Here is a 16,039-nt window from a genome sequence, read left to right on the forward strand (position 1 = left end):
GCACAGCCCCAGCTATCAGAGGCCCCGCACCCTTTACAGTAAAAGAGGACCAGAAGGCTCATCTGCATTCTGCTCCCAGCATCCCCCGGGAGAGGACTCCAAAGGTCACAGTGAAAGATCCAGGGTTAGAACTCCACAGCTCCAGCTACCAGAGGCCCTGCACCCTTTACAGTAGAAAAGGAATGGAAGTGTGCACCCAAGGGTTGCGCAAATCTCAAACCCTTCAAATCTTTGAGTGAAGATCAATTTAATGGTGGTTGAAGAGGATTGGCAAGTATAGCTTTGAGAAATCTTTGGACTTTAAAAAGTTTGGAGAAAAGTGAAATAGTGGGAAATATATTTAGAGTTTGTGTGTGTCTGAGATAATAAGCAAGCCAGAGGTAGTTAATTCTAGTATCTGTCTTTCCCACATACCCACCCCTACACAACCATTGATTTTTAGACAGGAGACACTTTCTCATTAAAAATCAATCAAGCACTTATCTAAATCATAATATTGCACCAGCCCTTATTGAGAGTTTAATCATCCTCTTGTAGGACACTACCAGTAAATTTAAAGTACTCTAATTCCAACTCCCTTAGCATCCTAAATTTTACTAGGAACTCAACAAAATTAAGAAGAAGGCAGCAGTCCAGCAGCAAGAGGGGGGCTTTCCAGTCTTTTGCATTGAGTGTCACATGTATTATTTTTTACCTACCAGTGAGAGATTATATATGTGCACCCGGTGAAAAGAGCTCCTGGCTCTCAGGGAATGAGTCTGATCTCTGGAGGCTAGAGTGGCAGCTTGGAGGAGCTGAGGCAGACAGGTATATTGATGAGAACTTCAGGGGCATAGTAGCCAAGTCCCAAATCCAGTCTGGCACCTCCAGTGCTGCCTTGGATCAGAAAAGTCTCCCAGTTGAAGAACATCACCCTGCTGTAGCAGAAAGTGATCATGTAGTAAGGACTGCTCTCCAGGTCTTGTCCTCTCACACTGAGGACAAGTCTCTCAGGGCTACTGCCCAGGAGGGAAGGGTTAGGCCGGCCATCATAATTGTTGATTTGATTATTAGAAATGTAGATAGATGGGTGGCTGGTGGACATCAGGACTCCCTGGTAAGTTGCCTTGCCTGCTGTGAAGATGGTGGACCTCACAAGTCACCTAGATAGGATTATAGACAGTACTGGGGAACAGCCAGCTGTTGTGGTGCATATGGGCACCAATGACATAGGAAAATGTGGGAGAGAGGTTCTGGAAACCAAATTTAGGATTTTAGGTACAAAGCTGAAATTCAGAACCTCCAGGGTGGCATTCTCTGAAATGCTTTCTGTTCTACCTGCAGGTTCCCAGAGGCAGACAGAGCTCCGGAGTCTGAATGCATGGATGAGATGATGGTACAGGGAAGAGGGATTCAACTTTATATTGAACTAGGGAAACTTTTGGGAAAAGGGGGGACTTTTCCGAAAGGATGGGCTCCACCTTAACCAGAGTGGAATCAAGCTGCTGGCACTAATTTTCAAAAAGGAGATAGAGCAGCTTTTAAACTAGAACAAGGGGGAAAGTCAGCAGTCACTCAGCAGTGCATGGTTCAGAGGAATGTATCCTTGAAGGATATTAATGAAACAGGAGAGTTAGGGCATCCCAACAGAGAGGTTCCAACAAAAGAAACATAGTCCAAATGCCTATACATAAAAAATCACCTGAGCTAAAGATTTCCAAATTATCCCTATCAACTGAAAAGCAGGTTATTAATACAAACAAAAAACACACTTTGAAATGCCTGTATGCCAATGCCAGAAGTCTAAGAAGTAAGATGGGCGAGTTAGCGTGTATAGCAGTAAATGATGAGATTGACATAATTGGTGGAAGGAGGATAACCAATGGGACAGCGCTATATCAGAATACAAATTATAGGATAGGGAGGATCAACTTGGTGGGGGTGTGGCACTTTATGTCTGGGAGTCTATAAAGTCCAACAGGATAAAGATCATATAAGAGTCTAAGGGCTGGATTTTAAAAACCCTAAGCGCATAAATCCAGAGGATTTACGTTCGTGGGGGGGGGGTTTGCATGCCAGGCCTATTTTAAAAAGGCCCAGCGACACGCGTGAAGCCCCGGGGCGCATGTGAGTCCCAGGGTTTTACTAAAGGGGCGTTCTGGGGGTGACGTGGGGTGGTCTGGGGTGGGGTGGGGCGGGGCCAGAGGCCTCCGACAGAGCGGCCATTGCTGCTGTGTCAGAGGATCGTGTGCTGGCAGGCTGCCGGCAGGCGCAAAAGTTAAGACAAAGGTAAGGGGGGGTTTAGAGTAGGGCTGGGGGGGAAAGGTTAGGGGAAGGGGTGGGAAGGTTAGGCTAGGGGAAAGGGAATGGGGGAAGGCAGCGCGGCTTGACGCACGCAAGGTGCACAATTGTGCAGCCCCTTACATGCGTCAACCCCCGATTTTATAAGATACGTGTGCCTGCGTGTGCATGTTATAAAATCAGGCATACATGTGTGCATGCCGGGTTGCACGTGCACATGTATATCCGCGCGCACCTTTTAAAATCTACCCCTAAATGCTCAGTAGAATCCTTATGGGTAGAAATTCCATCTATGTTTTGTCCATCCACCTGGACAAAATGGTCAGACATGATGAAATGCTAAAAGAAATCAGGGAAGCTAACCAATTTGGCAGTGCAGTAATAATGGGAGATTTCAATTACCCAAATATTGACTGGGTAAATGTAACATCAGGACATGCTAGAGACATAAAGTTCCTGGATGGAATAAACGACTGCTTCATGGAGCAATTGGTTCAGGAAAGAACGAGAGAGGGAGCTATTTTAGATTTAATTATTTGCAGAACGCAGGATTTAGTGAGAGACGTAACGGGGCCACTTTGAAATTGTATCATAACATGATCAAATTTGAACTAATAAACTGCAAGAGGGACAAAAAGTAAATCTACAGCTCTAACATTAAATTTTAAAAAGGGAAACTTTGATAAAATGAGAAAAATAGAAAAAACTGAAAGGTGCAGCTGCAAAGGTTAAAAGTGTTCAATAAGCATGGACATTGTTTAAAAATACAATCTTAGATGCACAGTACAAAGGTATTCCACGCATTAAGAAAGGTGGAAGGACAGCAAAACGATTACCGGCATGGTTAAAAGGTGAGGTAAAAGAGGCTATTTTATAAAAAAAACATCCTTCAAAAATTGGAAGAAGGATCCATCTGAAGAAAATAGGAAAAAGCATAAGCATTGTCAAGTTAAGTGTAAAACAGTGATAAGTCAGGCAAAGAGAAAATTTGAAATGAAGTTGGCCACAGAGGCAAAAACTCATAATAAAAACGTTTTAAAATATATCAGAAGTATGAAACATGTGAGGGAGTTGGTTGGACCTTTAGATGACCAAGGGGTTAAAGGGGCTCTTAGGGAAGATAAGGCCATTGTAGAAAGACTATATTAATTATTTGTTTCTGTGTTTACCAATGAGGGTGTTGGGGAGATACCAATTCTGGAGATGGTTTTCAAGGTGATGAATCAGATGAACTGAACCAAATCATTGTGAACCTGGAAGATGTAATAGGCCAGACTGACAAACGAAAGAGAAGCAAATCACCTGGACTGGATGGTATGCATTCCAGGGTTCTGAAGGAACTAAAAAAATGAAATTTCAGATCTATTAGTTAAAATCTTTAACCTATCATTAAAATCATCCATTGTACCTGTTGCGTCCATCGGTCTTCAACGGCTTCGCCCCGCTTGTTGCACCCCTATCTCGGCTCCTCCCGCTTACCTGGGCAAGATGGCTACTGCAGCATTGTCAAGCCGACTTCTCTGGTGTCCCTGGAACGGCTATGGTGCAGCCGTACTCCATTGCTCCTCCCGGGTAACTGCTAGGGTGCACGCGCACGCGCAACCCACATCTAAGTACGCCCAGTGACGCAAACCTCGAGGGCGTTTCCTCATCTGACGTCCATCAATCCGGGTATATCTACTTCTCAAGATTTCTAGCTCATTGAGTTGGCAAAGGCTCGAATAGACTCTAACTGTTCCTGTCTGCACTACTCTGCCGCTTCTCTGCTGCCTGCAGGAAGCTTTCCTTCTGCTCTTCGGGGTTTACTACTAACTTGGGTACCCACTCCTCGGGGGCCCTCTGTTCTATTTTCAGGTGCCATTCAGGAAACAGGTACTTGCTCCTCAAGAGCCTGCTCTCCCTGCCTCAGTGCCTGTACCTACGACAACTATCTGGTGGAATCGCATCCATAACAGCTAACACCGAGTGAGTACTCTAATCTCTCATCTGTCTCATCCACAGTAACTCATTGCTGTGGAACCTCCAGATGTCATCTGGGAGAGAAAGGCTCCCTCTGCTGAGGTCTCCGAGACTACAACTCACCACTGCCACCTGGTGGCTACTTCAAGCTGTATAATAAAATAGTTCAATTCCGGTGTTTTGTGTATGAGTCTAGCCCAGTGCTGTGGCTCCTCACGGGGCTCCTCCCCATGGGTGTGGTCATCTCCACAGCACCCAAGGATCCACTAAAACACACAAAATAAAAACAGATTGCTAACTCCATGGATCCGGCTCAGCTCACGGCATTGCAGGCCATTCCAGGCCTGGCCCAGTGGATCACCGAACAGCAGACCATGCTGGAAGGACTGACCGCTGCATTTAATTTGTTACACAAACAGATGAACTCCCCTTCCACCTCAGGTAAAGAGGCTAAACCGTCGGAGGTGACGGTGAAGACAACTGTACCTCTAGCAGCTCCTACCCACTTCTCGGGAGAAGTATGGAGATGCAGAGACTTCATTAACCAGTGCTGCATGCACTTTGCATTACAACCTGGACATTTTCCCACAGCTTACGTGAAGACTACGTATATCCTGTCATACCTAGATGGACGAGCCCTGTCCTGGGCATCTTTGCTGTGGGAACACGAGGACCCGATCCTTCACAACATTGAAGGAATCTTTGAACTGTTTAAATCAGTTTTTGATGACCCTGCCCGATATTCTGTTGTAGGATCTTCTTTGGTTCACCTAAAGCAAGGTAACAAGACCCCAGCTGACTTCGCTATTGAATTCAAGACACTGGCGTCTGAATTATCCTGGGACCCAAGATGCCTGAAGACGCTGTTCTTTGAAGGACTGAGCAATCGCCTGAAGGATGAACTCTCAACTAGAGAGATGCCTGAAACCTTGGCTGAACTGGTGAAACTGGCAACTAGAATCGATCGCCGGCTTCAAGATAAAGTTCAAGAAACCAAGACTTCTCGGAGACCCTTTCTGAGTGAAGTCTGAGAAGACTGCATCCAGGGCTGCCCCTACAGTCCCAGCAGCCGGCGAAGAGGAACCGATGCAATTAGACTGCAGCCACCTGACGTCAAAAGAGAGAAGAACTTGGAGGAAATTAGGGCTGTGTATATACTGTGGACAAGCTGGCCATGCTGTCCAAAATTGCCCTATATGTCCGGGAAACGGACAGAGCTAAGTCCTGTGGGAGGACTCTTCTTAGGTCTCATCACTCCTTCTCCTCCACTCTCTCTTCCTGTATCTCTCATCTGCAGTCCTCTTGCCCTAGTGGACTCAGGGGCAGGAGGCAACTTCATTCTTCAATGACTAGTGGAACATCTACGGATCCCCACTTCTACCTTGCTGCCTCCTCTACTTCTCTTATCCATCCATGGAGAACCCTTGCCAGGAGAAGTAACACTACATACTGAACCAGTGTGTCGACGTATCGGTGCTCTCCATACGGAGACCATCTCCTTCTTTGTTTTAAAGAAGGCTATGCACCCCATAGTACTGGGATTACCGTGGCTACAACAGCATATGCCTTAGTTCGATTGAGTCACTCTGGAACTGTCAAGCTGGGGTCCAGACTGCCATAGGCAATGCCTGACTGAGGTTAAGCCATTACCTTGTATGCTTACCACCCCAATAATGCCAGACTTGCTGCCTCAATACACATATTTTCAAGATGTATTTTCAAAAGAAGCTGCAGATACACTTCCTCCTCATAGACCCTATGACTGTGCCATTTGTCTGAAGCCGAATACGGAGCCACCCAAGGGCAGAGTGTATCCCTTGTCTGTGGCCGAGAACAAAGCCATGTCTGAATACATTCAGGAGAATCTCAACAAGGGCTTCATTAGACTGTCCAAGTCTCCTGTGGGTGCAGGCTTCTTCTTTGTGGGCAAAAAGGATGGCACATTTCGTCCTTGCATAGATTACAGAGGCCTTAACGAAATAACTATTAAGGACCGTTATCCCCTGCCTCTGATTTCAGAACTTTTTGATAGACTACAAGGAGCCTAGATCTTTTCAAAACTGGATCTGAAGGGAGCATACAACCTACTTCGCATTAAAGCTGGTGATGAATGGAAAATGGCCTTCAACACTCAAGACGGCCACTTCGAATATTTAGTGATGCCGTTCGGCCTGTGCAATGCTCCGGCTGTCTTTCAAAATCTAATGAATGACATCTTCTGAGACCTGCTCTATAAATGTGTTGTTATCTACTTAGATGACATCTTAATCTTTTCACAAGACAACACTACTCCAAGAGGATGTCAAGAGAGTACTACTATAGAGGCTTCTTGAGAACCATCTCTACGCCAAGCTATCTAAATGTGAATTTCATAAGGAATCAGTGCCTTTCCTCCAAAGAAGGTTTTCAAATGGACCCACAGAAGCTGGAGAGTATCAAGAAATGGGCACAACCCACCGGGTTAAAGGCTCTCAGACGCTTCTTAGGTTTCACCAACTATTATAGGACCTTCATCAAGAATTACTCCTCACTCACAGTACAGCTGACCGCTATGACAAGAAAGGGTGCCAACGTGGCTAATTGGTCTCCCGAAGCGATTGCAGCATTCCAAAAGCTGAAGGATGCCTTTTCAACCAAGCCATGCCTTTGACATCCAGACCCCTCAAAACCTTTCATCGAAGAGGTTGATACCTCAGATCTTGGCATAGGGGCAGTGCTAAGCCAGGCTGGTGATTCTAAGATCCCACATCCATGCTCATTTTTCTCACGTCGCTTTTCTCCTGCCGAGAGAAATTACGGAGTTGGAGACAAGGAACTTCTGGCCATAAAGATGGCATTCAAAGAATGGCACCCTTGGCTCGAGGGAGTGCAACATCAAGTAACGGTCTTCACAGACCATAAGAACGTTGGTAAACTCCAAATCAAAGAACTCATTTAGTTTTTCTTTGATTGCCTTATCTTCCCTAAGTTCTCTTTTAATACCTCGATCGCCTAATGGTCCAACCAACACCCTTGCAGGCTTCCTGTTTCAGATATATTTTTAAAAGTTTTTATTATGAGTTTTTGCTTTTATGACCAACTTCTTTTCAAATTCTCTCTTAGCCTAACTTATCAATGTTTTACAATTAACTTGCCATTGCTTATGCTTTTTTTTCTATTTTCTTCAGATGGATCCTTCTTCCAATTTTTAAGGAAGATTTTTGGCTAAAATAGCCTCTTTCACCTCATCTTTTAACCATGCCTTCCACCTGGAAGGCATCTGGACTGCACTTATAAGATGGCATTTTTTAACAATGTTCACTCCTGTTGTATAATCTTAATCTTTGTAACTGTACCTTTAATTTTTTTCCTAATATTTTTCTTATTTTATCAAAGTTTCCCTTTTGAAAGTTTAGTGCTGGAGCTGTGGATTTACTGACGGGTCGATACAGTACAGTGTGCTCCGATGGAGCTCCGATGGAGCGCACTGTTAGCCGGCATTTGGACGCGTGTTTTGGACGCACTAGCTTTACCCCTTATTCAGTCCAAAAACACGCATCCAACCCCCCTGAACTTAATAGCGCCCGCAACATGGAAATGCAGGTTGATGGCCCTATTAGGTATTCCCGCGCGATACAGTAAGTAAAATGTGCAGCCAAGCGGCACATTTTACTTTAAGAAATTAGCACCAACCCAAAGGTAGGCGTTAATTTCTGCCGGCACCGGGGAAGTGCACAGAAAAGCAATAAAAATTGCTTTTCTGTGCACCCTCCGACTTAATATCATGGCGATATTAAGTCGGAGGCCCCAAAAGTTACAAAAAGTAAAACATTTAAAAAAAAAATTTAAAAATGGGCCCACGGCTTGTGGGCCGAAAACCGAACGCTCAATTTTGCCGGCATCCGGTTTCCGAGCCCATGGCTGTCAGCGGGCTCAAGAACCGACGCTGGAAAAATTGAGCATCAGCTGTCAAACCCGCTGACAGCCGCCACCGCTCCTGTCAAAAAAGAGGCACTAGGGATGCGCTGGTATCCCTAGCACCTCTTTTTACCGCTGGCCCAAATTATAATAAATTATAATACTGAATCGCGCTCATTAGTTTGCCCGCTCTCCCGCGTTTTTACTGTATCAGTCCATTAGTGTCCCCTTTCCAGTCATTATTTCAAATTTGATCATGTTATGAACACTATTGCCAAATAGTGAATATCCTTTAACAGAGAGTGGAGGGCTATAATTAGTTTGCAATTTTACATGGGTAAACATGTTTATCTCCATAAACCATGCTGATTATTGCCCCCTTAATGTCTTGTGGGAACTTGTAGCTATGTAATTAATAATATGTTTAATTACTCCCTACAGCTCTTAGTATTCATTATATACTATGGATGTGTACTGTATGTTAAAGAAGATGGAAGATATAGGGTATGCATGTAGAAAATATATAGACTGAAACTCTGCATGAATGAGATACAACAATATAACCATGATAGTGAAAATGAGAGGAAAAATATAAAGCGATAAATGAACTGAAAAATATACTTCTTTAAAGATGTGATTATATGAATATTATATAGCATAACATAGGATATGCCAATATATATTTTTTTATAAACTAAAACAATGTCAGATTGCTTAAGTAAGTACATATAATCTAAAGTGGGTGAACTGAGCGCTTAGTAGTTGCAGAGGGAAGGGAAAATGCTGAAAAAGAAAAAGATAAGACAATATCTAATGGAACTTGTGTGTATGTATCTGTGTTTTGAGATAGTTGTATTGTATTCAAAATTGCACAAGCAAACTGACTTGCAAACATTTTGTAGTTATTCTGCAAAATAATTATAGAATGTCTGCAAACCAGTTTTGCCAGAAACTTAAATCTGGTCAAAAGGGTATCATTATTAGCAGCAGTAGCATTAATGCAGTAAATCTGTTTCCCTATGAATTCAGACACAAAGGACAATCTAGAGAAAGTGAATAAAGTTATCTGCTGTAAAAGGATCACACACAGAGCAAATAGGAAAGTATATACTATAGCAAAATATAATTTTCTTTTAACAGTTCTGCTAGTGGTTTACTTCAGAATTAATAAGCTAGTTCTATGCTATTGTAATGTGAAGCTCCCTAGTAGCATGATTGAGATCCAGCAGGACATATATTAGCCTAGTGAAATTTTTATTGTAAGAGTCAGCAGGGAAATCAGGTTCAGCTCACAGGTTTGATAGCTTTTCTTGGATAAAAATTTAAAAGGTTATAAATGTGCTTATCCTGTGTCTGCATAAAATAAAAACAGTCAGAAAGGTTTCATTTGTGTGATTCAGAGCCCCTAAACTTAACCTAGGATATGAGAAGTCAGACTTAATCCAAACTATAGTTAATTGTCATCCCTTATTTGTAGTTTTATAATTTGTATAATTACCAGAATATAATTTAGTCACTTGAGAAAATAACTAGATAAGAAATTTGGAGAGAGTTGTAGAATTTATACAAAACTCAATTTGGTACCATGGTTCCTACAATTATAGTTATTTATTAAAGGCCCAAGAGAAACTTTTTATTTAACCACACTGGATGGTGTGGTTATATTTACAGTAGGATTAAACAATTTGATTCGTACCCTGGGTTTTAGAGACAATAATTATCATTCTTGTATCACTACTGTTCCTTATTATTATGACCATATTGAAAGATTAAGGGCCAGATTTTTAGAGGATTTATGCATGTAGCGGGGTTATGCGTACTGGGCCTATTTTATAAAGGCCTGGCGATGGTCATAAAGCCCCGGGACATTTCTAAGACCCGGGGCTTTACTAAAGGGGCGGTCTGGGGCAGGGCGGTCCAGGGGCAGGATGGGGGCGGGGTCAGGGGCCACCAGCACAGTGGCCATTTGCCACTGTGTCAGAGAATCACGTGCCGGCAGGCTGCTGGCGCGCAACCTGCGCCTGCCAAAAGGTATAACAAGAATTTGGTGGGTTAGGTTAGGGGGAAGGTTCGGAGCGGCCTGGGAGGGAATGGGGCAAGCCCACGGGCATCGGCGCATGAAGGTGCACTAGTGTGTACTCCCTTGCACGCACCGACTCATGATTTCTAACATATGCACGCCTGCGCATGCATGTTATAAAATCGGGCATACATGTGTGCATGCTGGGTAGCGCGCACACATGTATGCCCACACACAGGTTTGAAAATTCACCCCTAAGGCAAGAAAATGCATAAAATCCATGATCACAAGTTACTTTTCTGGGCTCCTCAATGCTTTCCTTCAGTATAATTTGGCAAATTGAGCTTTTACTTTAGAAGAGCAATGCATTTTATTTTTTTCAGTTTTTCACAAAAACCTCTACATTATTTTCAGTAACTTACAGTATTACCTTTTTTTTACTGCTAAACCAAGGCATGATGTTCTAAAAATACTTTGTTTTATTTTTCATATGAACTGTAAGTGAATAATATTCTAAAAGTCAAAGGAAAGTTATGGAACTAAAAATAAATGATCAAATATTTGTAAACGGAGAAGTCAGAGAAACTGTCGGCAGTGGCACACAGACTCACAAAGAGAAGGCATATAGCTGACAAGCACAGAAGAAATGAAAGAAAATGCAGGCAAACAGCAAATAAACAGTTAATTACACTTTACCATGATCCACCACAAACTGCATTTCACAACCCCAGCACTAGCAACTAATGAAACCATCAGGTCCCAAAAAACAAGCAAGGTTTAAGATTTACAGGTTAAATAAGCAGATACAAAATTGTGCTTGCATGTTTGATGATGCACACTCTTGCATATAAAATAGGGAAACATACGCAAACTTGCAGACCCCACTTGGGAACACCCTTGAAATGTCCTTGTTTTATGCGCATATATTTATGTTTTACATCACCAGAAAGCACGTATTGCCAAGCTTATGAAAATTTGCTTGGCCTACACAAATGCTGCTTATGTTCATACAATCTGATTTTATGTGCTTAAACCCCGCCTGTGTCTTTGAAAATGCACCCCATAAAATGCTGACATCATTTTGTTCTTTAATTTTATAAATATTAATATAGTATTATCTTAAAATGGAAAACCACAAAACTATTGTATGACAGATTAAGGATATATTTAAGGTTAATTTGCTTTAGAAAGATACGTTGGGACAATGACACTGCAATATGAAAACCTTCTGATTCATACAACTTATTAGTTACTCTGCATTTTATTATTTTTTTTTATATCCCCAGAGACCCCACAAATGCAAAAAGCTTGACTGAGCAGAAACAATCAGAAGAACCTGTGAAAGCCTTTCTAAAAGCATGTGCCTCAAGGAGGTGCCTACAACATATTTTTCTTTTATAGGAATGCTATGTACTTAGGAGATGAGAAATACATTTGCACAAGTCAAACTCATTTAGGGAATACATTCTACACAGTAAGTGATTTAAGGATTGAGATCTTTAAACAACTGCTATTTGGTAACACAGATTGTAGTTGAGGAATAAGAAAGATTTTCATGGATAATAAAGTATTCTGCAAATTGACCTTCCAGTCTAGAAGCTTCAAAGCAAATGGTTTTGTTTCTCTTAGGAATTCAGAATTGTTACATTAGTACATTTTCTCTTTCATTGAGTTAAAAAGCAATAAGGCCTGAGGTTTCACATCATTTAGTAATAAACAAGAGGAAGACTGTACTGCCAGTATTTATCACATTGTTCTTATAATCTCAATTAAGAATTACATAAAATTAATTTGAAAATAATAAGCCTTTATAAGGATTTTCATAAAGAAAATGTACAAAGACTTGTACTTCTATTGACATAGCAATATGTACATCAAGAAAGTATAAAAAGAGGCTTTCGGTTATGCCCTGGGGGGGAAGGCTGCTGGATGACCACGCTCCCGCTATCAATTGCTTATAAATTGTGATTTTCTTTCATTTGGGGCTGCTGCTAGCATTTTGTCGGTGCTGAAATACACCAGCAAAAGATCGATTCCCTCTCTGTGGGCTGATCATGCTAGGAAACTTAAGAAAGTGAGTGTTAAATCTGGTGGTGCAAAATGGCACAGGTAGAAGAGTCATTTTCAGAGGAAGAAGTGGGGAATGACATTCCAAATGTAGATGAGAATATTATTTATATATAGCAATTAATGGAGAAATTTGTTGATTAAACTATCAAGCAAGTTGGATTTGAGACTGGGCATTATCATTCAAAAAATTGTTCACATAGTCAAAACTGTACAGAATAATGACACATAGCTGGAAGAGACTGACATGAAAATTCAAGACCTTGAAATGTCTTTAACTTCTGCAGGTATCAAAACTGACAAACTTGATTGCAACTATACTTCTGTTATTGACATAAGGTGGTCATTTATTAAAATGCACTAAGGTGTTTTTGCATGCGATAGCACCATATTGTATGGTGTGATGCAAATCTGAAAAAGAGGAGGAGTGGGCTTACCAGTTTGCAAAGTCCCATTGCATGGACTTAATGCTGATTTTAGCTACACTTTTTTCAGTAGCATTAAGGTGTGTTATCATTTTGGTGTGTTAGTGTATTTTGTGATGTCTCCTGAAAGGCCTGTTTTAGTAGGTTTGAAGCTCTTGGAGCACCAGCCTAGCCATGAGAGAGAGAGAGAGAAAGAGAAAAAATACTAGCCATAATGTCCTTTCCCTAGATAGGTATTTGTATCCCTATGGGAGGCCCACCTTGTAACTCAAGGTGAGGTTTAGGTGTTAGTGTAGGGGGTTAGGGGAAACTCACCCAAAGATGAGATTGGTGCAATGTTCTCTCCACCTAGCTTGATGGACGCTCTACCTGGGTAACATCAAGCTAGATGGAGAGAACATTGCACCAATCTCATCTTTGGGTGAGTTTCCTCTCTCCGTAGGTCATCAAATCTTCACAAGAGACCACTGTTCTGTTCGTACGTCTCACTTTGAATGTCAAAGTGGCCCCTAACCCCCTACACTAATACCTAAACCTCACCTCGAGTTACTAGGTGGGCCTCCCATAGGGATACAAATACCTGTCTAGGGAGAGGACATTATGGTTAGTTTCTCTCTCTCTCTCTCTCTCATTAAAAATGGTCCCCCAGTGGTTGTATGCAGGAAATACAACAGGTCTGGCATGTATCATAAAGTATAAAAACATTATCACAATTTGTGCTAACTTAGCTCTTCACATAATTATTAGTACAAATTGTGATAAAATCCAGGCCTAAGATTGCTATAATGGGTCAGACAAAAAAATACATCAAGCTCAGAATCCTGTTTCCAACAATGGCTAATCCAGGTCACAAGTACCTGGCAGAATCCCAAGAGGTAGTGAGAGTCCATGCTGCTTATCTCAGGGATAAGGAGTTGATTAATTTTCCACCTTAATAATGGTTTATGGACTTTTCCTCCAGGAACATGTCCAAACCTTTTTTTAAACACAGCTATACTATCAGCTTTCATCACATCCTCTGGCAACAAATTCCAAAGCTTAATTTTGCATTGAGTAAAAAAAAATATTGTCTCTTATTTTAAATGTACAACTTAATAACTTCATTGGGTTTCCCTTAATCTTTGTAATTTTTGAAAGAGTAAGACAAACAACCAATTCATGTTTACTCATTCTACTGCAATCAATATCTTATAGACCTTTACCATATCTCCCCTCAACCATCTTTTCTACATGCTGAGGAATTCTATCCTCTTTAGCCTTCCCCCATAAGGTAATCATTCCATCCCCTTTATCATTTTGGTCAACTTTCTCTGTAACTTTTCTAATTCTGCTATATCTTTTTGAGATGTGGTGACCAGAACTGCACACAATACTCAAGATGAAGTTGCATCATGGAGTGATACAAAGGCATTATGATATTGCCTGTTTTATTCTCCATTCCTTTCCTAATAATTCTTAGCATTATATTTGCTTTCTTGGCTGCTTCTGTACACTGAGCAGAAGATTTCAACATGTAATCAATGATGATGCCTAGATCCTTTTCCTGAATGGTTATTCCTAATGTAGAATCTTGCATTGTGTAGCATATTTCGGGTTACATAACTACACCACTTTGCATTTGTCCAGATTAAATTTCATTTGCCATTTGAATGCCTAGTATCCCCATTTTGCAAGGTGTTCTTGCAATTTCTCAAAATCCTCTTGTGATTTAACAACTTTGAACAATTTTGTGTCATTGCCAATTTTAATCATCTCACTCATTGTTCCCATTTCCAGTAGAGATGTGAATCGTGTCCTCGATCGTCTTAACGATCGATTTCGGCTGGGAGGGGGAGGGAATCGTATTGTTGCCGTTTGGGTGTTTGAAGTATCGTGAAAATCGTGAAAATCGTGAAAATCGTGAGCCGGCACACTAAAACCCCCTAAAACCCACCCCCGACCCTTTAAATTAAATCCCCCACCCTCCCGAACCCCCCCCCCAAATGCCTTAAATTACCTGGGGGTCCAGCGGCGGTCCGGAACGGCAGCAGTCCGGAATCGCCTCCTGCAATTGAATTGTGTTGTCTTCAGCCGGCGCCATTTTTCAAAATGGCGGCGCAAAATGGCGGCGGCCATAGACCAACACGATTCGTCTGCAGGAGGTCATTCCAGACCCCCGCTGGACTTTTGGCAAGTCTTGTGGGGGTCAGGAGGCCCCCCAAGCTGGCCAAAAGTCCCTGGGGGTCCAGCGGGGGTCCGGAAAACGATCTCCTGCCGCGAATCGTTTTCCGTACGGAAAATGGCGCCGGCAGGAGATCGACTGCAGGAGGTCGTTCAGCGGGGGTTCCGGACCGCCGCTGAACGACCTCCTGCAGTCGATCTCCTGCCGGCGCCATTTTCCGTACGGAAAATGATTCGCGGCAGGAGATCATTTTCTGGACCCCCGCTGGACCCCCAGGGACTTTTGGCCAGCTTGGGGGGGCCTCCTGACCCCCACAAGACTTGCCAAAAGTCCAGCGGGGGTCCGGAACGACCTCCTGCAGTCGAATCGTGTTGGTCTATGGCCGCCGCCATTTTGCACCGCCATTTTGAAAAATGGCGCCGGCTGAAGACAACACAATTCAATTGCAGGAGGCCGTTCCGGACCGCTGCCGTTCCGGACCGCCGCTGGACCCCCAGGTAATTTAAGGCATTTGGGGGGGGTTCGGGAGGGTGGGAGATTTAATTTAAAGGGTCGGGGGTGGGTTTTAGGGGGTTTTAGTGTGCCGGTTTTCCTGCCCTCCCCCTTCCCCCGATTTACGATTTTTTGACGATAAATCGGGGGAATTGGTATTGTATCGTGGCCCTAAAGATTTTTGACGATTTAAAATATATCGGACGATATTTTAAATCGTCAAAAAACGATTCACATCCCTAATTTCCAGGTAATTTATAAATATGTTAAAAGGCAGTGGTCTCAGAACAGATTTATGGGGCACTCCACTGTTTTCTATCTTTTAACCAGCTCCCAATCCACAATTGGACACTGTCCCATCCAATTTATTTTTAATTTCCTAAGAAGTCACTCAAGAGGGACTTTGTCAAATGCTTTCTGGATATCCTGATGTACTATATCCACTAGCTCACCTTTAACCACATGTTATTTACACCCTAAAAAAATTGCAACAGTTTAGTGAGGCATCATTTGCTTTGGCTAAATCCATGTTCACTTTGTCCTATTAAAGCTATGCATATCTATATGTTCAGTAATTTTGTTCTTTATGATAGTTTCTACAATTTTGTCTGTCACAGATGTCAAACTCACTGGTCTGTAGTTTCCTGGCTCACCCCTGGTTCCCTTTTTAAAAATTGACATTACATAACCTTCAAGTCTTCAAGTACCACAGATGATTTTAATAATAGATTACAAATT

Source organism: Rhinatrema bivittatum, chromosome 1 (assembly GCF_901001135.1).
Source record: "Rhinatrema bivittatum chromosome 1, aRhiBiv1.1, whole genome shotgun sequence".
Taxonomy (NCBI): domain Eukaryota; kingdom Metazoa; phylum Chordata; class Amphibia; order Gymnophiona; family Rhinatrematidae; genus Rhinatrema; species Rhinatrema bivittatum.